At 42.5% G+C, this 27258-nt stretch overlaps 2 long non-coding RNA genes across 3 annotated transcripts in view; one reads left to right on the top strand and one right to left on the bottom strand.

Annotated features, from left to right (window-relative positions):
- The window catches only part of LOC120298227, a 183409-nt gene that overhangs the window by 37744 nt on the left and 118407 nt on the right, over window positions 1-27258 (top strand). The window lies entirely within an intron of this gene.
- Window positions 274-27258, bottom strand: part of LOC120298228 — a 31408-nt gene continuing 4423 nt past the window's right edge. The window contains exon 3 of the long non-coding RNA XR_005554006.1: window positions 274-383. This is a non-coding gene — a long non-coding RNA (uncharacterized LOC120298228). The remainder of the gene's footprint in view (window positions 384-27258) is intronic.

Genomic DNA, 27258 nt, shown 5'->3' with positions numbered 1-27258 from the left:
ATAACCATGTGAATGAACATGGACTTAGAAAAATCAATGCTACAGAAAATCCATCATTAAAAAACAGCTTGATTTTGCCAAGCTTTACCTGAATATTATAGAATGATTAATAGAAATCTTTGTTAAATAGAATATATCAAACATTTGATGAGCAACTTGAGAGTGAATTTCATAGCAGAGGGAACTCCTGTCATTAGTAGCCTGAAAAGTCAGGCCTCAATTGTCCTTCTTGAGCACTGTGCTGAAATTTCCTATAATCTCTATTGTTTCTGTCTGGTTAAAGTATTGAAATATCATGTCATTTAATTTCTTGAGATCATCAATACTCCTCCTTTGTAGTATTATTTTTCTTAAAACTTCATCCATCTTCTCTCCAGTGTGTACTGTTACAAAAAGAAGAAACAAAGAGAAAGAGAAAGAAATGATTATGTTTAAACAAATCTTACCATGTCAAACTCCATGATTATTGTTACCAAGCTATTAAATAACCCATTTTAAACACCAGTCTAAGTGTGATCGAAATGCAATATATAATGTTTTATGACAAGTTGGTCAGTGCTAGTATACTGTATGTTCAGTAGCAATCATGCTAACTTAGGATAGTCAAAATCCTAACTACAGAATGTTGGGCAACATTCACTACTTTCCATCAGTCCATAGTAAAAAATAAAGGATAGATTGAGTCAGTTTGGCTCCTCAACTCAATATCGGTTTATCTAGTTATTAACACAAGACATATGCTGATATAATCCAGAAACCATTATAATTTCTCAGCTACTTTACTGTAAACTCTTGCTGAAGGCTGCCATTGAAGACCCTTCATAAGTTGGAATTAGTCCAAAATTAGTCCAACTGCTGGAACTCTAGTTGGAATTAGAAACATAGGAAGCATCACACCATTTTTATTTCAGTTATATATGAATCTTTTTCTAGGTGTAATTCAAGATAATTCATATGACTGAAAGCTGTAAGCAGCTTGGGATCAAAGAACCAAATAGACTATCAGCTTCATCATAAATGTTCCCGTTTCTTAAGATGTGTTAGAGAGTTATGGTTGCTGCTTCTCTCTTTTAGAGAAATAGTGCTTCTCCCTGAAACCAAACCAGCATCCACATGGAACTGGGATTTTCCCACATTATAGAATTCTTTACTGTTCAATGTTTGGTCAATAGTTCATTACAGCTTTCAAATGTAATAATAAGCAAGTTTAAGAAGCTCCTAATCTTTCATGTCTTTTAAATTGTTTTAAATTATTGTAAATGCTTGAATATTTTTTGTTAAACACTTTAAATGTGGTAGAAAATCAGGATTTTAAAAAAACACAATTTAATAAATAAATAAATAAAACAATATTACCAGAATGAAGGTTAATAAAGTTATTGTATATTACCACCATTCTATCACTCCAACTGTAAAACAAGTCAATGTTGAATCAGTAAAAGACTTTAAATTTCTGTTGGTCTAAAGCTCCTGAATATACAACCACTGTTAAAGGGCTTTCATACAATCAGCATACAATATGCATTCATTTGTTCATATTTTGTTTATGAAGAGAACATGCTACAAGCATAAAACATGATATTAACATCTAGCTTAGTCATTCATTACAAACAATATCCTAAAGATTAAGGTGTATTTACTTACCTATTAAGATTATTACAAAGGAAACAAGTGCCAGGCTCACAATTAAAATTATGATTAATGTGACAAAGTACCAGCTTTGACATCTTATGCCCCTTTGCATTTTTGGACACCCATTACTATATAAGTTGTCTTCGCAGACCACTATGAAAAAAAATTAAATTCTAAGATAAAATCTTATAATGAACATTAAGAATAAATATTATAAATTGTTCTAATTACATGGAATAAATAAATCATATTTGTTGAACTTAATCCAATTATTCCCCTTACAAGAATATCAGCCAAATAAACTAAATTACATCTTGGAACATTTTATAAATATTAAAATTCTACACCAGAAGAACTTGTTTATTTCCCAATTAATTATGCAAAATACATAGAGAGAGAAAATGTTTGCCACTATTGCAGATAAAAAAATGTGTCTTTAAAAAGATGGTCATAGGTTAACAATAAAGCCTTGTACACAGAAAAGACTAATAGAAAAAATAATCTGCCTCATAACAAATTTACAGCTAATATGTGCATTTTAGGGCTATGCAAATCCTTCAAAAGTGATGCTTCACAATGCTTCATAGCAAAGCAGCTGCCCTTGATTCATTAAGGCAGCCACAACTTCCAAGTTCTGCAATTGTTTTGTAAGCTGCTTCGTACTGTCACAGTAAAGCAAAACAAATTCCCATGCTGGCAGAGACAGCCAAAATAGTTTTTGTAATAGCCACATGACTCTGGAAAAGGATGTAGCTGCCTTAATGAATCAGAAAAATACTTCATATGTGTTTCCACTCATTTTGAAGCCCCTCTTTCCCACAGCAAGATCATGATATTTTTAAAAAAATCTGCCTAGCTTCTGAACAGTATTCCCCTTAAAGAATAAATAGAAACCTTTAAAAAAAATGCCTTAAACTGGCTATTTAATCTGGTATTTTCAATACTGATGAATATTACCTTTCTAAGGTTTTAGAGAGAGCTTTCTACAGCGCTCTCTCTGAAGATGCTAGGGATTAAAGCTGGAATTTTTTTTACACGGAATATATGTTGCACTGTCACATGTCAAATACTCTATGCTACAGTCTATTCACTGAATAATAATAATAATAATAATAATAATAATAATAATAATAATAATGAAAACTGAAGGAATCAAGATGCCCCACGAAAATAACATTAAGAGTCTGGATGAGGAAGAGTACTACAAATACTTGGGTATCCTTCAAGCTGACAACATCAAGCACACTGAAGTCAAGAAAAAGATTAGAGGTGAATACATCAAGAGAGTGAAGAAGATCTTAAAATCCAAACTCAATGGAGGAAATACCATAAAGGCAATCAACACCTGGGCAATCCCAGTCATTAGGTACACAGCTGGAATAGTGGACTGGACTCAAGCAGAACTAAAAGCAATGGATAGGCAGACCAGAAAAATAATGACAATGAATCATGCCCTTCATCCACGCAGTGACATTGATAGACTTTATCTACCAAGGCAAATAGGTGGGCGTGGAATGCTACAAGTACATCAGATGGTTGAAGAAGAAAAAATGGCTTTGGAAGAATATCTGAAGAACAATGATGAAGATGCACTGAAATTAGTATATCAGGAAGGCTTACTAACTACTGGAGAGACCAAACTGGCCTTCAAGAAAGACCAAATGAAGAACAGAATAGAGGCATGGGAAGACAAAGCACTACATGGCCAATACATGAAAAAAATAGCTGGGAAAGCAGATAATAATAAAACCTGGCAATGGCTAAGAGCAGGAAAATTGAAGAAAGAGACCGAGGGACTAATTCTGGCTGCACAAGACCAAGCCTTAAGGACAAATGCATACAAAGTCAAAATTGAGAAGACAGCAACAGACAGTAAGTGCCGCCTATGCAAAGAAGCTGAAGAAACAGTGGACCACTTGGTAAGCTGTTGCAAGAAGATTGCACAAACTGATTACAAGCAGCGGCATGACAAAGTAGCAACAATGGTGCATTGGAAGATCTGCAAAAAATATCATTTGCCTGTAAGCAAAAACTGGTGGGATCATAAAATAGAGAAAGTCACAGAAAATGATAAAATTAAACTGCTCTGGGACTTCAGAATTCAAACAGACAAGCACCTGCAACATAACACCCCAGACTTAACAATTGTCGATAAGAAAGACAAAAAAGTCTGGATAGTGGACGTGGCAGTGCCTGGAGACAGCAGAATAGAAGAGAAAGAACTGGAGAAGATAACAAAATACAAAGACCTACAAATAGAAATAGAAAGACTGTGGCAAAAGCAAGCAAGGGTAGTACCAATAGTCATAGGCTCCTTGGGTGCAATCCCAAAACAACTGGAGCACCACTTGAACACCATTGGCATTGACAAATTCGCTATTAGTCAATTGCAAAAGGCGGCCTTATTAGGAACTGCTTCCATCCTGCGACGATATCTGTAATACCATCAAACATCCACATCTGCCTATCCCAGGTCCTGGGTAAGGACTCGATAGGTAGACAAAATGCCAAATCCAGTCTGAACATCTGGCTGACTGTGCGATGATCGATAATAATAATAATAGCAGGAAAATTGAAGAAAGAGACCGAGGGACTAATTCTGGCTGCACAAGACCAAGCCTTAAGGACAAATGCATACAAAGTCAAAATTGAGAAGACAGCAACAGACAGTAAGTGCCGCCTATGCAAAGAAGCTGAAGAAACAGTGGACCACTTGGTAAGCTGTTGCAAGAAGATTGCACAGACTGATTACAAGCAGCGGCATGACAAAGTAGCAACAATGGTGCATTGGAAGATCTGCAAAAAATATCATTTGCCTGTAAGCAAAAACTGGTGGGATCATAAAATAGAGAAAGTCATAGAAAATGATAAAATTAAACTGCTCTGGGACTTCAGAATTCAAACAGACAAGCACCTGCAACATAACACCCCAGACTTAACAATTGTCGATAAGAAAGACAAAAAAGTCTGGATAGTGGACGTGGCAGTGCCTGGAGACAGCAGAATAGAAGAGAAAGAACTGGAGAAGATAACAAAATACAAAGACCTACAAATAGAAATAGAAAGACTGTGGCAAAAGCAAGCAAGGGTAGTACCAATAGTAATAGGCTCCTTGGGTGCAATCCCAAAACAACTGGAGCACCACTTGAACACCATTGGCATAGACAAATTCGCTATTAGTCAATTGCAAAAGGCGGCCTTATTAGGAACTGCTTCCATTCTGCGACGATATCTGTAATAGCATCAAACATCCACATCTGCCTATCCCAGGTCCTGGGTAAGGACTCGATAGGTAGAGAAAATGCCAAATCCAGTCTGAACATCTGGCTGACTGTGCGATGACCCATTATTATTATTATTATTATTATTATTATTATTATTATTATTATTATGGATCATCGCACAGTCAGCCACATGTTCAGACTGGATTTGGCATTTTCTCTACCTATCGAGTCCTTCCTTACCCAGGACCTGGAATAGGCAGATGTGGATGTTTGATGGTATTACAGATATCGTCGCAGGATGGAAGCAGTTCCTAGTAAGGCCGCCTTTTGCAATTGACTAATAGCGAATTTGTCAATGCCAATGGTGTTCAAGTGGTGCTCCAGTTGTTTTGGGATTGCACCCAAGGAGCCTATTACTATTGGTACTACCCTTGCTTGCTTTTGCCACAGTCTTTCTATTTCTATTTGTAGGTCTTTGTATTTTGTTATCTTCTCCAGTTCTTTCTCTTCTATTCTGCTATCTCCAGGCACTGCCACGTCCACTATCCAGACTTTTTTGTCTTTCTTATCGACAATTGTTAAGTCTGGGGTGTTATGTTGCAGGTGCTTGTCTGTTTGAATTCTGAAGTCCCAGAGCAGTTTAATTTTATCATTTTCTATGACTTTCTCTATTTTATGATCCCACCAGTTTTTGCTTACAGGCAAATGATATTTTTTGCAGATCTTCCAATGCACCATTGTTGCTACTTTGTCATGCCGCTGCTTGTAATCAGTCTGTGCAATCTTCTTGCAACAGCTTACCAAGTGGTCCACTGTTTCTTCAGCTTCTTTGCATAGGCGGCACTTACTGTCTGTTGCTGTCTTCTCAATTTTGACTTTGTATGCATTTGTCCTTAAGGCTTGGTCTTGTGCAGCCAGAATTAGTCCCTCGGTCTCTTTCTTCAATTTTCCTGCTCTTAGCCATTGCCAGGTTTTATTATTATCTGCTTTCCCAGCTATTTTTTTCATGTATTGGCCATGTAGTGCTTTGTCTTCCCATGCCTCTATTCTGTTCTTCATTTGGTCTTTCTTGTAGGCCAGTTTGGTCTCTCCAGTAGTTAGTAAGCCTTCCTGATATACTAATTTCAGTGCATCTTCATCATTGTTCTTCAGATATTCTTCCAAAGCCATTTTTTCTTCTTCAACCATCTGATGTACTTGTAGCATTCCACGCCCACCTATTTGCTTTGGTAGATAAAGTCTATCAATGTCACTGCGTGGATGAAGGGCATGATTCATTGTCATTATTTTTCTGGTCTGCCTATCCATTGTTTTTAGTTCTGCTTGAGTCCAGTCCACTATTCCAACTGTGTACCTAATGACTGGGATTGCCCAGGTGTTGATTGCCTTTATGGTATTTCCTCCATTGAGTTTGGACTTTAAGATCTGTTGCTGTCTTCTCAATTTTGACTTCGTATGCATTTGTCCTTAAGGCTTGGTCTTGTGCAGCCAGAATTAGTCCCTCAGTCTCTTTCTTCAATTTTCCTGCTCTTAGCCATTGCCAGGTCTTGTTATTATCTGCTTTCCCAGCTATTTTTTTATGTATTGGCCATGTAGTGCTTTGTATTGGCCATGTAGTGCTTCTTATTATTGTTGTTGTTGTTGTTATTGTTATTATTATTATTGTTGTTGTTGATCATTGCACAGTCAGCCAGATGTTCAGACTGGATTTGGCATTTTGTCTACCTATCGAGTCCTTACCCAGGACCTGGGATAGGCAAATGTGGATATTTGATGGTATTACAGATATTCTTTGTTTTCAATCACTGTGTATCTGCGACGGGTAAACACATTTTCTTCCAGTAGTTCTGCAGCTGCTGGCCCTGGTTGCTCAGCCAACAATCCTGAGTCCTGTAACCCATTTTTCACCAGATATCCAGGAACTCCAATATCTAGCACGGACTGTTGAGTCCTCAGCTTAATGGCGAACAAGCACAGAACATCTCGTAGTGTCAAGAAGTCTTTATTGTAGTCTCTTCTGCTCCGTTACAGCTTTGAGGCTCGCAGACCTCTCTGCTTCCCTTAATAACGTTCACTGGGCAGAATGGCAACAACTAGGTGCGCTCCGCACCTCGCGCATGTGTGCGAAGCCGGTGCCAGCCAGTCTGGTCCTGGGCAGCTTGCAACATCCCAAGCCTGCCTTTGCAGGCTCAGGACACAACACCCCTTCCCCCCTGGCTAAGACTAATAAACTATATGAATAGTTATACGTGACCTCAACACGAGCGTGGTGTGCCAACCCATGGTCCAAATGGTACCGGGCTATTGTTCTGGGATTAATACCCAATGCCCGTATTTCCAATTTTCCCAACAGCAGACACCCTCTCACTGTTTCTGCTTTGCCAGCAGAGTTACAAAGTCTTCAAGATACTTAGGAGATCTCTTTACTCTCTGTGACCTCCTTAGAATCTGAGAATCCCCACTTTCTTTTTGCACAGAGGATGACATGAAGTTGCCCCCTCTTTCAGACCCTGGTGGTCGCCATGGACCGTGCCCCATTGCCTGGTCTGCTTGCTTGCCCACCAGGCTCGTCAGACCAGGACTTTGTTCTCCCAATAACCTGGTTGACCTGCCTAGTTGCAGGCTCTCTGGCCCCTCTATAAAACTGCCACTGTTAGGCAACTCTGTAGAGCCTTCCAGGCCCACACTGGACCTATCAAGGGACTGCATCCCTTCACTCCCCAGCCCCGTAACGGGACTGTCTGGGGTTTCAGTATTTCCCCAAAACTCAGTTGCCCCCCCATCTATGCCGGAGGTGTCAGAATTGGGATTTGCCTCTCCAACCATCTCCCTGTGTGAATGCCTCCTTCTGGAAACAGTAGCAGTACTGGGCCAACTAGACTGTTTGTGTGCCAGCTCTCCTGCAATGTTTGAGTTATTAGGATGCTCCCGGTTATTCTCCCTGACTGGAGTGCTGAATGGTATTGGTGAATGATGAGTATGCCCCCTGGGTGACACCCTGGCTGGAGTAGGCACTGGTGCCTGTGTGCTTTCTGGTTCCCATGGATTCCTGTTTGGAACACTTGTGGAATCTTGGAATAGGCCGTCTGTGGCCTCTCTGTTGGGGCCCGGCTGCTGCCAATACCCATCCCTTTGCCCATAGTGGTCCCCCTCCCCCCCTGGAAAAGGCCCAGGAGTTTCCGAAGATAAGTCCAGTCTTGTACGCAGCTGGTCGATATGCCGCCAAAGGACACGACCGTCATCCAACGAGACCTCATATGACAAAGGGCCAGTAATCTTGCATACTACAGCAGGAACCCACAAGTGACCAGGCCCATAGTTACGGGTCCACACCGGGGCACCCACTTGTAGATACCTCAGTGCTCTGGGTTGTGTAGCCTTAGGAGGCAGTCTGTCCAGGTGCAACCTATCAAGTTTAGTAATCAATTTGCGCCCCCAGCGAAGTTCAGCTGGGCTTTTCCCAGTAGAAGTTGAATGTGTGGTGTGGTACGCAAGAAGAAAGTCTGCCAACCTGTGGTGCCAGTCCCCATAGGTCAGTTTCTTTAAAGCATCCTTGGTAATGCGGACCATCCGTTCAGCCACACCGTTGGTGGAAGGGTGGAATGGTGCAGAGGTGGCATGACGAATCATGCTGGTCTGTAAGAAAGCTTGAAATTTGGAAGAGGTGAATTGAGGGCCATAGTCAGACACCAAAACATCCGGAAGCCCATGTGCAGCAAAAATCCCCCTCAGTACTTGAATGGTCTTGGCAGTGGTGGTTGAAGAGACAGGTACAACCTCAAGCCACTTTGAATAGCTATCAACAAGGACCAAGAAGAATTGACCCTGAAAGGGCCCAGCGTAATCAATGTGCACCCTAGACCAAGGTGACTGTGTTTCCTTCCATCTATGTACAGGAGCCTGGGGCATTTCTGGGCATGAGCGCTGACACAGGTGGCATGCATGCACCTTAGCCTCTATTTCCTTGTCTAACCCAGGCCACCACAAATGGCTGCACGCAAGCGCCTTCATTTTTACAATGCCAGGATGGCCCTCGTGAAGGGAAGCCAAGACCCTAGACCTCATTGAGGTAGGAATAACAACTCTCCTGCCCATAGCAGACAACCCTGAAAAGTGGATAACTCATGTTTCTTAAGCCAGAAACTCTGAAACTCAGTACCTGGACAACTCTCTGGCCATCCAGACAAAACCCATGATACACGAGTGAGTGTAATGTCTGTGGCTAATTCAGCAGCCACATCTCTGGCATTTAAAGGTGACTCAGGCAGAGCCTGAATGGAAAGGATGTTGATGGCAGGGGCAGGGGCAGCCTCTATCACTTGTAAGGGTAATCTACTGAGGCCATCAGCATGGCCTATTTCTTTGCCAGGTTTGTGAACTAAAGAAAAATCATAGGCTGATAGAAAGATGGACCATCTCAGCATTCTGGGGGAGATGATATGGGGGTTTGTTTGTTTGTAGTAAACAACCCCAACAAAGGCTTATGGTCAGTGTAGACCATGAAATGTCTGCCATATAAAAAATCATGGAATTTTTTAATCCCAGCAACAACAGCTAAGGCTTCCCTGTCTATCTGGGCGTAGTTTCTCTCAGCAGAAGACAAGGTTCTGGAGTAATATGCAACAGGAACCTGAGTTCCATCGGTCTTAGATGGCTAAGTACTGCTCCCACCCCATAAGGGGAAGCATCACAAGCGATGCACACAGGAAGAGTTTCATTAAAATGTGCAAGCACATTATTGGATGTAAGTAAGGCCTTAACCTCATTGAAGCTTGCTTCATGTGCTTGTGACCACTGCCACACTGCCTGTTTGTCCAGAAGCCTATGAAGTGGTTCAGCTGCATTAGCTTTGTTAGGAATGAATGCATTATAGAAATTCAAGAGGCCCAGAAAAGCTTGTAGTTCAGCTTTGGACCTAGGCCTAGGAGCTTGCATAATAGCCTTTAATTTGGACTCAGCAGGATGAATGCCATTGGCATCTATTTTGAATCCCAGGAAATCTGTAGAAGGCACCCCAATTTTACATTTGTCTTTTTTAAGCTTGAGGCCTGTTTTCTGGAACCGCAGCAGGACAGCCCTCAATCTCTCAGCTAAATTTTGAGTGGAGTCTCCAGCTATTACGACATCATCAAAATAGGGGCAAACCCCTGGTATACCCCTCAAAGTATTTTCCATTACGCTTTGGAAAATTCCAGGAGCCACATTTATTCCAAATTGTAGTCTTTTGACTTTGAATGCCCCCCTGTGTGTTACAATGGTTTGTGCTACAGCAGTAGCTTCATCAACAGGAAACTGTTGATAAGCCTCTGCTAAATCTAGCTTTGCAAAAACACGCCCCCCCTTGAGGGAGGCCAGAATATGACTGACTATAGGTACAGGATATGCATGTTGTTGCAATGCCTTGTTTAGAGTGCATTTGTAATCTGCACAAATGCGAATGTCCCCATTAGCCTTAAGAGGCGTGACTATGGGAGTTTCCCAAGGACTTGAGTCAACAGGTTCTAAGACACCTTGCTGAATCAATTTGTCCAATTCAGCATCAATTTTTCCTTTTAAAGCAAAAGGTACTCTCCTTGCTTTTACTCTGATAGGAGTGACAGTGGGGTCCAGCTTTAAGGAAACTGGGGGCCCTTTGTATGTACCCAGCTGAGGGCTGAAGACATCTGCAAATTCTTTGCAGACTTCTTGTAGACTAATGTTTGCAAACTGTTAAGCCCTGTAACTTGTATTTCCAAGGCCTCAAACCAATCAAGTCCTATGAGACTCGTGCGCTCACCCCCAACTACCAATACATCTAATGGACCTTCAAAATCCTTGTATTGTACATTAAGGGTGGCCTCCCCCTTAACACACACCTTGGAGTTTTGAAAGTCTGTTAGAACTATATTGGATGGCCTAAGCTTGGCCTGGAACCCACTGCTAGAGCAAATCTTTCTGAATGTGTGAATGGAAATAATTGAAAGTGCAGACCCAGTGTCTAGTTCCATAACCAATGGAACTCCTTGCAACTTCACCTTAAGTGACAGTTTCTTTTTAAGTGGCTTGTGTGTGCCTGTCCTATAAATGCTTCTTCGTGATGCACAGAAACCTACCCTGTTTTGGCTGGGGACCCTGGTACCTTTCAGGCGCAATTCTTCTTGGGGTTGTACCTTCTGATGGCCCAGACACACAGCTGCTATGTGGCCTTGCTTTCCACATGCTCTACAGATTGCAGAACGGAACCTGCAGTCAGTCCTCTTGTGGCGACCTCCACACCCGAAGCACTTGGGTACAGCTGAAGACTTTTCTTTGCCTTCATTCTGCTTCCTTTCTTTGGCTGGGTAGAGATGATCCACCTCGTCTTCAGGATCCTCTTCCGAGCTCTCCTGGACTCCCTCATGGTGCACGGAAACAGCTTCTGGAGTGCTCCTGATAGGCCTCATATTCTTGATTGCCCCACCTGCTGCCTCTTCTGCAGTAACCTCTCTCAAGGCATCTTGGAACGATATGTCTTCCTTTGCAAAAAGTCTCTGCTGCAAGTCTCTGTTCCTAAGCCCACATACAAATCTGTCTCTCAACCTTTCTTCTAAGTCTTTAAACTCACAAGACTTAGCTGCTCTTCTCAAAGCTGCAATGTATTCTTTAGCTGATTCACCAGCCCGTTGATCCCTCTGTTCAAAAGTATGTCTCCATGCAATAACAGACAACTTGGGCTGAAAATGTTCTTTTAGTAATTTTTTTAAATCTGTGTAGGTGACAGATTCAAGAGGCGCAGGGGCTGCTAAGTTTTCAGCAATTTCAAATGCATCTTGACCATAGACACACAGCAAAGTAGCGGTCTTTAAGCCATCTTCTCTTACTTGGTTTACTCTAAAATAGTTTTCTACTCTGGCCACATAAGATTCCCATCTTTCTGGGTGTGTGACATCAAATTCAGAGAGTCTCCCTATCTTCGCCATTTTCTCCTTTGTAAGGAAGGGGTCTATCAGCCAGCTTACCTCCAGCGACACTGTACTGGCAGGCAGGTGCTAAATTTAACGCCGTCTTCCTAGCTGCTCTCAGGACTCCTGGGTAAGCTTACAATTCTTCTTAATTAATTGTAAGGCATCCCACCCTTGTCGCCAGTGTTGAGTCCTCGGCTTAATGGCGAATGAGCACAGAACATCTCGTAGTGTCAAGAAGTCTTTATTGTAGTCTATTCTGCTCCGTTACAGCTCTGAGGCTCGCAGGCCTCTCTGCTTCCCTTAATAACATTGGAAATGACCTTGGAAGTCATCTAGTCCAACCCCCTGCTCAGGCAGGAAACCCTATACCATTTTGGACAAATGACTGTCCAGTCTCTTCCTAAAAACTTCCAGTGTTGGAACGTTCACCGCTTCTGAAGGCAGGTTGTTCCACTGGTTATTTGTTCTAACTATCAGGAAGTTTCTCCTTAGTTCTAGGTTGCTTCTCTCCTTGATTAGTTTCCATCCATTGCTTCTTGTCTTGCCTTCAGGTGCTTTGGAGAATAGCTTGACTCCCTCTTTTTTGTGGCAGCCCCTGAGATATTGTAACACTGCTATCATGTCCCCCCTAGTCCTTCTCTTCATTAAACTAGACATACCCAATTCCAGCAACCGTTCCTTATATGCTTTAGCCTCCACTCCCATAATCATCTTTGTTGCTCTTCTCTGTACTGTTTCTAGAGTTTCAACATCTTTTTTACATCGTGGTGACCAAAACTGGATGCAGTATTCCAAGTGTGGCCTTACCAAGGCATTCTAAAGTGGTATTAATACTTCACGTGATCTTGATTCTATCCCTCTGTTAATGCAGCCTAGCACTGTGTTGGCTTTTTTTGGCAGCTGTAGCACACTGCTGGCTCATATTTAAGTGATTGTCCACTAGGACTCCGAGATCCCTCTCACAGTTACTACTGTTGAGCAAGGTACCCCCTATACTATACCTGTACATTTGGTTTTTCTTGCCTAAATATAGAACTTTATTTTTTTCACCATTGAATTTCATTTTGTTAGATGGCGCCCAGCGTTCAAGTCTGTCCAGATCCTCCTGTATCCTAAGCCTGTCTTCTGGAGTGTTGGCTATTTCTGCCAGCTACGTGTCGTCTGCAAATTTGATGAGTTCCCCATCTGTCCCCTCATCCAAATTGTTAATGAAAATGTTGAAGAGCATTAGGCCCAGAACAGAGTCCTGGGGCACCCCACTACACACTTCCCTCCATGTAGATGTGATTCCATTAAGGACCACACGCTGAGTACGGCTGGTCAGCCAGCTATGAATCCATCTGATGGTGAAACAGTTTATCAAAAAATTTGAAAGGAATCAGACAATCTGTATTGAGAAGAACATAGGCTATCTACCAGCCAGTGTTTATGAAAATCACTCTTAACCACTGCTGCAAATTGCATCCATGAATAGCAGCACATATGATGATCATAATAGAAAAGTGAATCTCATCAAGAATATGAATTCCAGCATGCCAGACATTATTTCAATCTTGAGTTTACCTTTGATTTCTAAATCTCATCTTCCAACCACAGACCTTTGTACTCGTATCATTAGATAATTGGATTCATACATCTTGCTACTCATACTCCCTGATCCTTCTGCCAGTGCCCAAGTAGACCAGGTTGTTTGGCCCATGAATTTGGCTTTGCTATACAGTATTGGGCTCTTTATTACAGATAAAAAGATCCCAAACCAATTGATTAACTGCTAGCGAAAAGTGTAGGACTGTATGCACTCAAGGAATTAAACTCAAAACTTCTTCCTCTTCTGAATGAATGCATACTTTGCACAGAGTTGGTGTCACCAAAGCTAAGTGATTGTTATGTTTACATAATAGCCCCTCTGACTTGGACTCCATTTGCTGCCTGCCTCAGGCTTATACTCTGTACCTGCTGGAATATTTTTCACAAATTCCAAACGTTTTTATGTTTTCCATGGAGATAGCAGTGTTCAACTGTTCCAAGGCAACTATTGCAATCCAGGGCAAATCATTATTGTTGTGTCCTGAGCCTGCAAAAGCAGGCTCGGGACATTGCTATGGTCCCAGGTGTTTGCAACCTGCCCGGGACCAGACTGAGTGGCGCCAGCCTTGCACGCATGCACGAGGCGCAAAAGCATGCCAATTCCCTGTAACCGTTTTGCCTGGGGATCCGGTCATAGATAAGAGGCCTGCGAGTCTCTGAGTTCATTGTTGGAGTGAGCAGAAGAGAAATAAAGAGCTGTTGGTTACAGAATGTGTGCTGTTCATTTGCAATTAACTCAAGGACTTAACACTGGTGATGAGGATGGGATGACTTGCAAGCTTAAAGAAGAAAAGCTGTAAGACTTACCCAAGGAGTCCTTGAGGAAGGGAAGACAATGTTAAACTCAGCGTCTGGCCTGCCAGTACAGTGTCACTGGAGGTAAGCTCGGCTGATAGACTCCTTCCCAGGCCTAGAAGTAAGGATGGCGAAGATAGGTCGTTTGTCCGAATTCGATATTGCCCACTCAGACAGATGGGAGTCCTATGTTGCTAGAGTAGAAAATTACTTTAGGGTGAACCAAGTCAGAGAAGATGGCTTGAAGGCTGCAACTCTGTTGTGTGTCTGTGGTCAGGACGCGTTTGAAATTGTGGAAAATTTGGCGGCCCCTGATCCTCTAGAGTCTGTAACATACACAGACTTAAAGAAGTTATTGAAAGAACATTTCCAGCCTAAGATGTCTGTCATTGCGTGGAGACATACATTTGAACAGAGGGACCAGAGGGCAGGTGAATCAGCCAAGGAATTCATTGCAGCCTTGAGAAGAGTAGCTGAACCCTGCGAATTCAAAGATTTGGAAGAAAGGCTGAGAGACCGTTTTGTATGCAGGTTAAAGAACAGAGACTTACAACAGACACTCTTTACAAAAGAAGATATTTCATTCCAAGATGCTTTGAGAGAGGTGACTGCTGCGGAGGCAGCAGGTGGGGCGGTCAAGAATATGCGGCCCATCAGGAATAACCCAGAAGCAGTCTCTGTGCACCATGAGGGTATCCAAGAAGGTTCGGAGGAAGATCCTGAAGAAGTGGTGGATCGCCTTTACCAGTCCACAAGAAAGAAAACAGAAGGAAAGCAAAGAAAAAGCTCCAGCTGCATCCAAATGCTTCGGGTGTGGAGGTCGCCATAAGAGAGCTGACTGCAGGTTCCGTTCTGCCATCTGCAGAGCATGTGGCAGGCAAGGCCACATATTGTTGGAATATTCATGAGCAGGAAGAGTCATGTGGTAACTCAGTCAGCCAATGTGAAGAAAGTGCTACTGAGTCTGTGCAAAAGAGTATTGAGTTAGGAGCTGAATTTTCAGTCGTAGGTTTGTCTCTGTATCTCTCTGTAAGAAGTCTTCAATTGAGCTATGTTGCTGTAAAGAAGAATGTATGGTATTGTAAATATTTTTATATGAATATAAAGAAGTTATTTTGAATCAGCTAAATGCAGTCAACTGTGAGAGCTTCTGATTTATTTTTTCACCAATAGAGAAATTAAAATTCTCTAACAGGTTATGGGCCCAGAGCTTACTAAGGACTGCATTGTAATTTAAAGCTGGAAGAAATTGCCTGTGTTTAGAAAGTATAAGAACAAGGCAGAATTAGCAGAATGGCTGCAATGGAATTTAAGGAAAGCTGTGTGCCTCGTTTGGGCCAGAAGAATTACATTATATGGGCTGCAAAAATGGAATGTTTGCTGAAAGCTAAAGAGCTGTGGTATATTGTAGAAAATCCACCACAAGTATTTGCAGCTGCTGATCAGAAGAGTCATGATCAAGCAATGGCTTATCTCATCTTGAATTTAGATGATGAACAATTTCTAAATGTTGCAAATTTAAAGACTGCAAAGAAGATTTGGTTGAAGTTGAGAGCTGTGCATGTGAATGTTTCTGCAGGCAATATAGTGCAATTGTCAAGAAAACTTTACAGGGCCTGTTTGCAACCAGGTGAATCTGTAGAACAGCATTTAAATAAAATGCAAAGTTTATTTTTGGACTTAGAACAACCTGGGATTAAATTCTCTGAGTCCCAGAAGGTTATATTGGTGTTGAACAGTTTAGATAAAACCTGGTACACAGTTTCTACGATATTTGAGTGTAAAGAAGAGCAAGACTTAAATTTTGAAGCTTTAAAGGGATGTTTGCTTAATGAAGAAATAAAGCGCCATTTTAGAAGCAGCCACGAGGAGGAGAAATTCCTGAGGAGGGGGTCCAGACTGCAAGTCTCCAAAGAAGAAACATTTTGCAGACAGAGAGCTAAGCAAGAAAAGAATTGCTACATTTGTGGAGCAAACAACCATCTGAAAAGGAACTGTTTGCAAAGGAACAATTTGTAGCATAGGACATTTGTGCAACCAAAAAGAACTGATTTGCAAAAGGAACATTTTGATGTTGCAAAAGTTTGCTATAGCAACAACAGAGACAAGTGGCTAATAGATAGTGGGGCAAGTCAAACAATTGTTAATGACTCTGAATTATTTTGCAGGTTTGTTCCAGTAGCACAAGAAACTGTGGCTTTGGCAAATGGCCAGAAAGCAAAAGTCATTGGAAGAGGCAATGTAAAAATTCCATATTTGGAATCAAAGTTTACCAATGTGCTTTGTGTACCTGAGATGGAACATAATTTATTAAGTGTGTCTAATTTAGACAAACAAGGTTTTGAGATCATTTTTGTAAATGGGAAGTGTCTCATCAAAAGGAATGGGAATATTTGTGCAGAAGGCATAAAGGAAGATAATCTGTATGTATTGCAGGGACAAAAGGTTCAATGTTCCCATATATTTAAGAATGTTGCAGAGCATGATTCATGTGTTCATCTTCTACATAGAAGACTTGGCCATGCAAGCTTTAAAGTTTTGCAGCAAATGCAAGATTTTGCAGAAGGGCTAAATTTGAAGGGATGCAAAACATATTTGGACTGTGCAGTATGCAAAGCATCAAAGTCAAAGGCATTCCCAGTTAGTAAATGTAGCACAAGACAAACAAAAAGAGTTCTAGAGCTGGTTCATGCAGATCTGGTGGGACCTATGCAAGCCAGTTTGGGAGGAGCAAAATATGCACTGGTAATTGTTGATGATTATAGCAGGTATAGTTTTTGCTACTTGCTTAGAGCAAAGACAGAGGTGCTACAACAATTCAAACAGTGGGTAAGTTTTGTAGAGAGAAGGTACAGACAACAAGTGTGTCAGTTGCAAACTGACAGAGGTACTGAATTTATGTCAACTAAATTCCAACAATGGTTGGGAAGTTGGGGATAAGACACAGACGTACAAATCCTTACACAGCAGCAGAGAACGGTGTAGCTGAAAGAAGGAATGGTGTTTTGCAAACAATGAAAGATTCATTATTAGAGGATTCTGGTATGAGCAGGTCATATTGGGGAGAAGCCATATTGACTGCAAATTATATAGTTAACAGGCTGTGGAGTTCCTCCATTAATAATACTCCATGTGCCATTCTATATGGGAGAAAGCCATCACTGGAACATTTGAGAATTTTTGGAAGTACTGCATGGGTACATATTCTGAAAGCAATCAGAAGAAACGGATAGCAAAAGGCAAGAAAGCTCAGGTTTGTGGGCTATGAGCCAGGGTCAAAAGGATATCGCTTTAGCGATGGAAGTAAAAGAATTATAATTTCAAGGTCTGCTAATTTTGCAGAACAAAATTGGGAAAGATTTAATGCAAATTCTGGGTGTGTCTCACTTAATGACGGTGATCTATTTAATGACAATAACTCATCTAATGATAAAAATTGATTATTGAAGATGTCAATGTTCAGGGAGGAGAGGCTGAACAAGACATGAAACCAGAAAGAATTGAGACACAGGAGCAGTTAATACCATGTAGGTCAGAGCGATGTAATAAAGGAATTCCGTCTGACAGGTATTCTGCCAGCAAGGTAAAAGTTTGCAATGTGTGGTAAGAGCCAAGAAGTTATAAAGAGGTATTGGCATTACCAAAAGCTGAACAAGAAAGATGGAAGGAGGCCATGGATAAAGAGATGAAATCCATGGGAGACCATGAAGTATTTAAATCAGTGACTTTGCCACAGGAAACCAAAGCTGTGGGTTGTAAGTGGGTATATAAGAAAAAGGTATTGCCAAATAATGATATACAGTTTAAGGCCAGGTTAGTGGCACAAGGTTTTTCACAATTAAAGAATGTGCACTACGATGAAGTATTTGCGCCAACTGTGAAAAGTGAGAGGATAAGATTAGCACTGGTGTTGGCAGCGGCATATAAGCATAAAATCTGGAACTTTGATATCACAACTGCATTCCTCAATGCTGAGTTAGAGGAACAAATTTATATGATCCAAGCACCAGGATATGAAATTGCAAAACCTAACATGGTATATAAATTAAACAAGGTTATTTATGGCCTGAAGCAGTCAGCCAGAAACTGGAATATCTGTTTAGATACTGCTTTAAAGGATCTTGGATTTAAAAGTTGCAAAGCTGATAATTGTAACTGGACAGTTACAAGGAGGGAATTGTTTACTGTTATCATTTGTGGATGATGCAAAGGATGCATCACAAGTCAAGGAATTTGCTGATAAATTAGGAAAGAAATTTGAATTAAAGAATTTGGGAGAAATAAAGAATTATCTCGGTGTAGAGATACAGAAAAATGAAAAAGGTGGTTATATTCTCAGTCAAAGGAGAAAAAATGAGCAGTTATTGGAGAAATATAATATGAAAGATAGCAATACTGCTCCCACACCCATGAGTACGGATTTTTATAATAGTTTAAGTGCGGACAAAGGTGAAACCTGTGATCAAGAGATATATCACTCAGCAATAGGGAGTTTGTTATATCTATCACAGTGGTCCAGACCAGACATAGCTGGCGCAATAAGCATTTTGAGTCGTTTTACTGCTGCACCTACAAAGTTACATTGGATGGGTGTAAAAAGGGTTCTCAGATATTTAAAGGGAACTATAAATTTGGGTCTTCAAATACAGATTACTGAGGAATTGAAATTAAAGTGTTATGTCGGTAGTGACTATGCAAATGACATAAACACAAGGAAATCAAATTCTGGGATTATAATATTGTTTGGAGGGACTCTGATTGGATGGAAGTCCAGAAAACAAACAACTGTTGCTATTTCAACAGCGGAAGCAGAGTTTATTGCTTTATCTGAATTGTGTTCTGAAGTAACATGGTATGTACAGTTGTTGCAAGATTTAAATATTAATGTAAAAGAATCTGTAAAGGTATTTGAAGACAATGCTGCCTGTATAAAAATGGCAACTGGTGACAGAGTGAAGAACAGAAGTAAACATGTAGACATTAAGTATTGTAATGTCAGGGAAGTTGTAAAAGGAAAATTGATTAATTTACATCATTGTTCTTCTGAGGATAATTTGGTAGACATGATGACTAAACCATTGGGTAGTGTTCACTATGGAGAATGTGTTAAGTCAATAGGTCTGATGTCTCTTCCTGTCATGAAGGGAGGAGTGTTGGAATATTCATGAGTAGGAAGAGTCATGTGGTAACTCAGTCAGCCAATGTGAAGAAAGTGCTACTGTGTCTGTGCAAAAGAGTATTGAGTTAGGAGCTGAATTTTCAGTCTCAGGTTTGTCTCTGTATCTCTCTGTAAGAAGTCTTCAATTGAGCTATGTTGCTGTAAAGAAGAATGTATGGTATTGTAAATATTTTTATATGAATATAAAGAAGTTATTTTGAATCAGCTAAATGCAGTCAACTGTGAGAGCTTCTGATTTATTTTTTCACCAATAGAGAAATTAAAATTCTCTAACACATAGCATCTGTCTGTCTGGGTCGCCAGAAGGTACAACCTCGAGAAGAATTGCATCTGAAAGGTACTAGGGTCCCCAGCCAAAATAGGGTGGGTTTCTGCGTGTTGCGCAGAAGCATTTGCAGAACAGGTACACACAAACCACTTAAAAAGAAGCTGTCACTTAAGATGAGGTTGCAAGGAGTCCCTTTGGTCATGGAGCTGGACACTGGGTCCGCTCTTTCAATCATTTCCATTCATACATTTAGGAAGATTTGCAGCAGCAGTGGGTTCCAGGCCAAACTCAGGCCATTTAACATAATCTTAACAGATTTTCAAAATTCCAAGGTGTTTGTAAAGGGGGAGGCCACCCTTACAATGCAGCACAAGGATTTTGAAGGTCCATTGGATGTGTTGGTTGTTGGGGGTGAACGAATGAGTCTTATAGGACTCGATTGGTTTGAGACCTTGGGAATCCAGGTTACTGGGCTGCAATATTTGCAAACGTTGGGCCTAGCAGAAGTCTGTGAGGAGTTTGCAGATGTGTTTAGTCCACAGCTTTGGTCCTACAAGGGGCCTCCAGTTTCATTGAGGCTTGACCCTACCATCACACCCATTAGGGTTAAAGCTAGGAGAGTACCTTTTGCACTAAAGGGTAAAATCGATGCTGAGCTGGATAAATTGATCCAGCAAGGCATTTTAGAGCCTGTAGATTCCAGTCCATGGGAAACCCCCATAGTCATGCCTCTCAAGGCTAATGGGGACATACACATATGTGCAGACTACAAGGCACACTAAACAAGGCGCTGCAACAGCACACATACCCAGTTCCAGCTGTCAGCCACATTTTGGCCTCCCTCAAGGGGGGGGGCGCGAGTTTTTGCAAAGCTTGATCTAGCACAGGCATATCAACAGTTACTTGTTGATGAAGCAGCTGCTGAAGCACAGACCATTGTAACGCATAGGGGTGCATTCAAGGTCAAGAGACTGCAATTTGGGGTAAATGTAACCCCTGGCATATTCCAAAATGTCATGGAGAGTACATTTAGGGGTATCCCTGGAGTTTGCCCCTATTTTGATGATGTCCTTATTGCTGGAGAATCTACTTAGAATTTAGCAGAGAGGTTAAGGGCTGAGCGTAATTATGCTCAAATAGACAGGGAAGCATAGGCCATAGTAGCTGGAATTAAGAAATTCCATGATTTTTTTATATGGCCGACATTTCACGGTCTATACAGACCATAAGCCTCTGCTGGGGTTGTTTACAACCAACAAATAAACCCCTCATATTATTTCCCCTAGAATGTTGAGGTGGTCTATTTTTTTGTCAGCATATGATTATTCATTAATTCACAAACCTGGTAAGGAAATGGGCCATGCTGATGGCCTAAGCAGACTACCTCTGAAGCTGGTAGAAGCAGACCCTGCTCCTACCATCAATATTCTCTCCATTCAGGAGTTGCCTGAATCTCCCCTCAATGCCAGGGATGCGGCTGCAGAAACTGCCACAGATCTCACACTTACACGTGTGCTTTCATGGGTTTTGTCTGGATGGCCTGACAGAAGTCCAGGAACTGAGTTCCAAAGCTTCTGGCTCAAGAGGCATGAGTTATCCACTTTTAAGGGTTGCCTGTTGTGGGGCAGCAGGGTAGTTATCCCTGCCTCCTTAAGACCAAGAATCTTGGTCTCTCTACATGAGGGTCATCCTGGCATGGTCAGGATGAAAGCACTTGCGCACAGCCATCTGTGGTGGCCTGGGCTCGACAAGGCTATAGAGGCTCAGGTGCACGGGTGTCACTTGTGCCAGCACTCATGGCCAGAAATGCCTCAGGCCCCTGTTCATAGGTGGGAGGAAACCCAATCACCTTGGTCCAGAGTGCATATAGATTATGCTGGGCCCTTTCAGGGGCAATTCTTCTTGGTCCTTGTTGATAGCCATTCAAAGTGGCTAGAGGTTGTTCCTGTTTCCTCCACTACTACTGCCAGGACAATCCAGGTGTTGAGAGGCATTTTTGCAGCACACGGCCTTCCACATGTTCTGGTTTCAGATAATGGTCCTCAATTCACTTCTTCTGAGTTCCAGACTTTTCTTCAAGCCAACATGATCCATCACGCAACTTCGGCTCCTTTCCACCCATACACCAACGGTATGGCTGAGCGTATGGTGCGCATCACCAAGGATGCCCTCAAGAAACTGACTTACGGTGACTGGCATCACAGGTTAGCAGACTTTCTTCTTGCACACCGCACCACACCTTGTACATCCACTGGAAAGAGCACAGCTGAACTCCGCTGGGGTCTCAGACTAATAACTAAACTTGACAGATTGCATCCTGATCGTGTGGCGCATTCAGTCTCACAGCCACGGGCACCTAGGTGTTTGCAAGTGGGCGCTCCGGTTTGGACCCGGAACTACGGGCCCAATCATCTTTGGATTCCAGCTGTGGTCTGTAAGGTCTCTGGACCTTTGTCCTATGAGGTGTCCTTGGGCGACGGCCGCGTACTCCGGCGGCACATAGATCAGCTGCGTACAAGACTGGATTCTTCCTCTTTCGCTCCTGCTTCTTCTCGGGGGGGGGGAGGGTTATAGTGTGCATGTTGAAGGCCAATGTCAGCAGTCAAGGGCAGCTGAGGAGGCCGGGGAAGGCCCCTCTCAAGGTTCTTCAAGTATACCCAACAGGAATTCATGGGGACAAGGAACAATGCCCATACCATTACTTACTCCAGCCAGGGAGTCACACAGGGGGTACCCACACTATTCACACACACACTACAGCACTCCAGACAGGGAGACTAACTGGGGGTATCCAAACAAATCAAAGACTACAAGAGAACTGGCATCAACCCAAGGAAACTGGCCCAATTCTGCAATTGCTCCCAGAAGAAAGTCACTGGGAAAGGGGGTAGACAGAGAGGCGAATCCTGACTCTAGTACCTCTGGCACAGAATGGGAGACCATAAGGTATTGGGGCACCACAGCTACCCCAGACAACCCTTCTGCTGGGCTTGGGAGTGAGGGATTGTGTTCCCAAGGAAAGTCCATTGTGGACCTGGAGAATACCACATGTCCACGAAATATTGAGTGGGATTCAGAGAGTCCAGCCAGCTACACTCAGGCAGGTCAACTGGGTATGGGGAGGAGTGAGGTCCTGGTCTGCCAAGCCCGGTGGGCAAGCATGCAGGCCAGGCAACAGAACCAAGGTCACTGGGACTACCAGGGCAGCAAAGAGGGGGCACCTCAACCCCGGTAATTGAACAGGAAAGCCAAGGGTGTTCCCAAGGTCCGAGGAGGTCGCAACGGGTTAAACACCCACCCAAACACCTTAAGGAGTTTGTGACATTGTTGTCAAGTCAGGGGAAAAACAAGACAGCAATGCTATAAATAAATGGTGTAGTTTGGGTTTTGGAGTGCCGTTACCATAATTTCCAAAACGATGGCACGGCAACATACAAGGGTGTGATCCATGAGTAACATATATATATATATATATATGTAGGTCTTTGGTTGTTCGGGTTTTCTCCCGCGTAAAATTGGAAGTGTCTTGGCGACGTTTCGACGAAGTCCCATTCGTCATCTTCAGGCTGGTGTTTTCAGCTTCGTGCTTCGAGCAGCAATGTGTGGTCTTAGCTGTTTCTTCCTTTTAACTGCCAGTGGGGGTATGAACTGATTGGGTGGGAGCTTGGCTGTGTTCTGATTGGGTGGAGGTGTGTTCTGATTGGTTAGGGGCGTGGCTGTGCTCTGATTGGCTGGGGGGTTGGCTGTGCTCTGATTGGCTGGGGGTTGGCTGTGCTCTGATTGGCTGGGGGAGTGTTCTGTTTGGTTGTGCTCAGGTTAGTCTGAGTTGCAGAGGGGTTTAAGATTTTGGGCTGCCTTGCTATTTTTTGGCTTCGCGTTTGTGGTCGTGCCTCATTTTCATGGAGGGTGTCAGTTTGCTTCATGTATGGATTGGAGGGCTTTAAAGTGGCTAATGATGCAGCTCTGGTCTGGCTTCTGGTTTGTGGTCGTGCCTCATCATCGGTGTGGCTTTGGGTTTGCTTTTTGCGTGGATGTGTGGTGGTGACATCCTGTGTGGTTTTTGTGAGTGTGGGTCTGGTATCATTTTTTGTATTAGGGAGTCGTTTGTCAATAAGGGCGGGTTTCCAAATGGCTGGTAGGCGGGAGGTATCATCTCGCTTGTTCATGCTGTGTGGGCGTTTTTCTATCTCGATGGCTTCTCTGATTATTCTGTTATTAAAATGTTCACTTTTGGCAATGGTTCTGGTATTTTTAAAGTCAATTTCATGTCCTGTGGCTTTAAGGTGTTGGACCAGGGAAGATGTTGGTTCCTCTTTTTTGACTGAGTTCTTATGTTCTTCAATGCGTGCACTTATTCTTCTGTTGGTTTGTCCGATGTATGTGGTGGGACAAGTGGTGCATGGGATTTCGTATACTCCTTGATTTTCTAATTCAATTTTATCTTTGGGGTTTCTAAGGATGGTGGATATTTTTCTGTTTGTGCAGAATGCTGTTTTGATGTTGTGTTTATGGAGGATCTTACTGATTCTGTCTGTGGTGCCTTTTATGTATGGGAGGAGGGCTTTGCCGTTTTCTTGTTCTTCGTCTTGGATTTTAGTGGGGGTTTCTTTTTGGATTAGGTTTGTAATCTTATTTCTTTGGAATCCATTGGATGTTAGTACATTGGTGAGAGTGTGTAGTTCGTTTTTTAGGTGTTGTTCGTCAGCTAAGCGTTTTGTTCTCGAGATGAGTGTCTTGGCTACAGAGTTGATCTGTGCTGGGTGGTGGTGTGAGAGAGCGTGCAGATAGCGGTTTGTGTGTGTTTTCTTCTGGTAGATGGTGTGTCCTAGGGAGCCATTGGATTTCTTGTAGACTAAGACATCCAGGAAGGGAAGTTGGTTGTTAGCTTCTGTTTCCATGGTGAACTGTATTTTGGGGTGTAGGCTGTTGAGGTGTGTGAGGAAGTTGTCCAGTTTTTCTTTCCCATGTGGCCAGATTATGAAGGTGTCGTCTACGTATCTGAGCCAGAGTTTGGGTTTGTGATCCGATTTTTCTAGAGCTTGGGTTTCAAAGTGTTCCATGTAGAGGTTGGCAATGACAGGTGAGAGGGGTGATCCCATGGGTGCTCCTTCTGTTTGTTTGTATTTTTGTCCATTATAGATGAAGTATGTGTTGGATAGGCAGTGGTTGGTCAGATCTAAGATGTGTTTGGGGGGGTTATATTTGTTTTGGATAGCTGTCAAGGCTTCTTTGATAGGCACTTGGGTGAAGAGGGATATGACATCAAAGCTCACGAGTAGGTCGCTGGGCTGTAAGTTTTGTTTCTTTATGATCTCTATAAAGTGGAATGAGTTTTTTACGTGTGAGGTGATGGATTCTGCATAGGGCTGTAGTTGTTTGGCGAGAAATTTGGCTAGGTTTTGTAGAGGTGAGCCTATGGAGCTGACTATAGGTCTGAGTGGGGTTCCTTCTTTGTGTATCTTGGGGAGACCATAGAGTTTGGGGCATCTGGATGATTTCTCTCTGGGAATGATTCTTTGCTGGATCTCTTCGCTAATGGGGGAGGCTTTTATTTTGGATCTGGTGGTTTTTTCCAGGTAGGTGGTGGGATCTGTATTTAGGGTTTTGTATGTGGAGTCTTGGAGTAGGTTGGTTAATTTGGTTTGGTAGTCCGATGTGTTCATAACCACCGTGGCGTTGCCCTTGTCTGCTGGTAGGATTATTATGCTACCAGCATAATAATCCTACCAGCATAATAATCCTACCAGCATAATAATCCTACCAGCAGACAAGGGCAACGCCACGGTGGTTATGAACACATCGGACTACCAAACCAAATTAACCAACCTACTCCAAGACTCCACATACAAAACCCTAAATACAGATCCCACCACCTACCTGGAAAAAACCACCAGATCCAAAATAAAAGCCTCCCCCATTAGCGAAGAGATCCAGCAAAGAATCATTCCCAGAGAGAAATCATCCAGATGCCCCAAACTCTATGGTCTCCCCAAGATACACAAAGAAGGAACCCCACTCAGACCTATAGTCAGCTCCATAGGCTCACCTCTACAAAACCTAGCCAAATTTCTCGCCAAACAACTACAGCCCTATGCAGAATCCATCACCTCACACGTAAAAAACTCATTCCACTTTATAGAGATCATAAAGAAACAAAACTTACAGCCCAGCGACCTACTCGTGAGCTTTGATGTCATATCCCTCTTCACCCAAGTGCCTATCAAAGAAGCCTTGACAGCTATCCAAAACAAATATAACCCCCCCAAACACATCTTAGATCTGACCAACCACTGCCTATCCAACACATACTTCATCTATAATGGACAAAAATACAAACAAACAGAAGGAGCACCCATGGGATCACCCCTCTCACCTGTCATTGCCAACCTCTACATGGAACACTTTGAAACCCAAGCTCTAGAAAAATCGGATCACAAACCCAAACTCTGGCTCAGATACGTAGACGACACCTTCATAATCTGGCCACATGGGAAAGAAAAACTGGACAACTTCCTCACACACCTCAACAGCCTACACCCCAAAATACAGTTCACCATGGAAACAGAAGCTAACAACCAACTTCCCTTCCTGGATGTCTTAGTCTACAAGAAATCCAATGGCTCCCTAGGACACACCATCTACCAGAAGAAAACACACACAAACCGCTATCTGCACGCTCTCTCACACCACCACCCAGCACAGATCAACTCTGTAGCCAAGACACTCATCTCCAGAACAAAACGCTTAGCTGACGAACAACACCTAAAAACCCGAACTACACACTCTCACCAATGTACTAACATCCAATGGATTCCAAGAAATAAGATTACAAACCTAATCCAAAAAGAAACCCCCACTAAAATCCAAGACGAAGAACAAGAAAACGGCAAAGCCCTCCTCCCATACATAAAAGGCACCACAGACAGAATCAGTAAGATCCTCCATAAACACAACATCAAAACAGCATTCTGCACAAACAGAAAAATATCCACCATCCTTAGAAACCCCAAAGATAAAATTGAATTAGAAAATCAAGGAGTATACGAAATCCCATGCACCACTTGTCCCACCACATACATGGACAAACCAACAGAAGAATAAGTGCACGCATTGAAGAACATAAGAACTCAGTCAAAAAAGAGGAACCAACATCTTCCCTGGTCCAACACCTTAAAGCCACAGGACATGAAATTGACTTTAAAAATACCAGAACCATTGCCAAAAGTGAACATTTTAATAACAGAATAATCAGAGAAGCCATCGAGATAGAAAAACGCCCACACAGCATGAACAAGCGAGATGATACCTCCCGCCTACCAGCCATTTGGAAACCCGCCCTTATTGACAAACGACTCCCTAACACAAAAAATGATACCAGACCCACACTCACAAAAACCACACAGGATGTCACCACCACACATCCACGCAAAAAGCAAACCCAAAGCCACACCGATGATGAGGCACGACCACAAACCAGAAGCCAGACCAGAGCTGCATCATTAGCCACTTTAAAGCCCTCCAATCCATACATGAAGCAAACTGACACCCTCCATGAAAATGAGGCACGACCACAAACGCGAAGCCAAAAAATAGCAAGGCAGCCCAAAATCTTAAACCCCTCTGCAACTCAGACTAACCTGAGCACAACCA

This window comes from Crotalus tigris, unplaced genomic scaffold, assembly GCF_016545835.1.
Source record: "Crotalus tigris isolate CLP2741 ecotype Arizona unplaced genomic scaffold, ASM1654583v1 scf7180000023816.343384, whole genome shotgun sequence".
NCBI lineage: Eukaryota > Metazoa > Chordata > Lepidosauria > Squamata > Viperidae > Crotalus > Crotalus tigris.
Note: the sequence above shows the minus strand (reverse complement) of the source record. Positions and strands in the feature narration are given on the sequence as shown.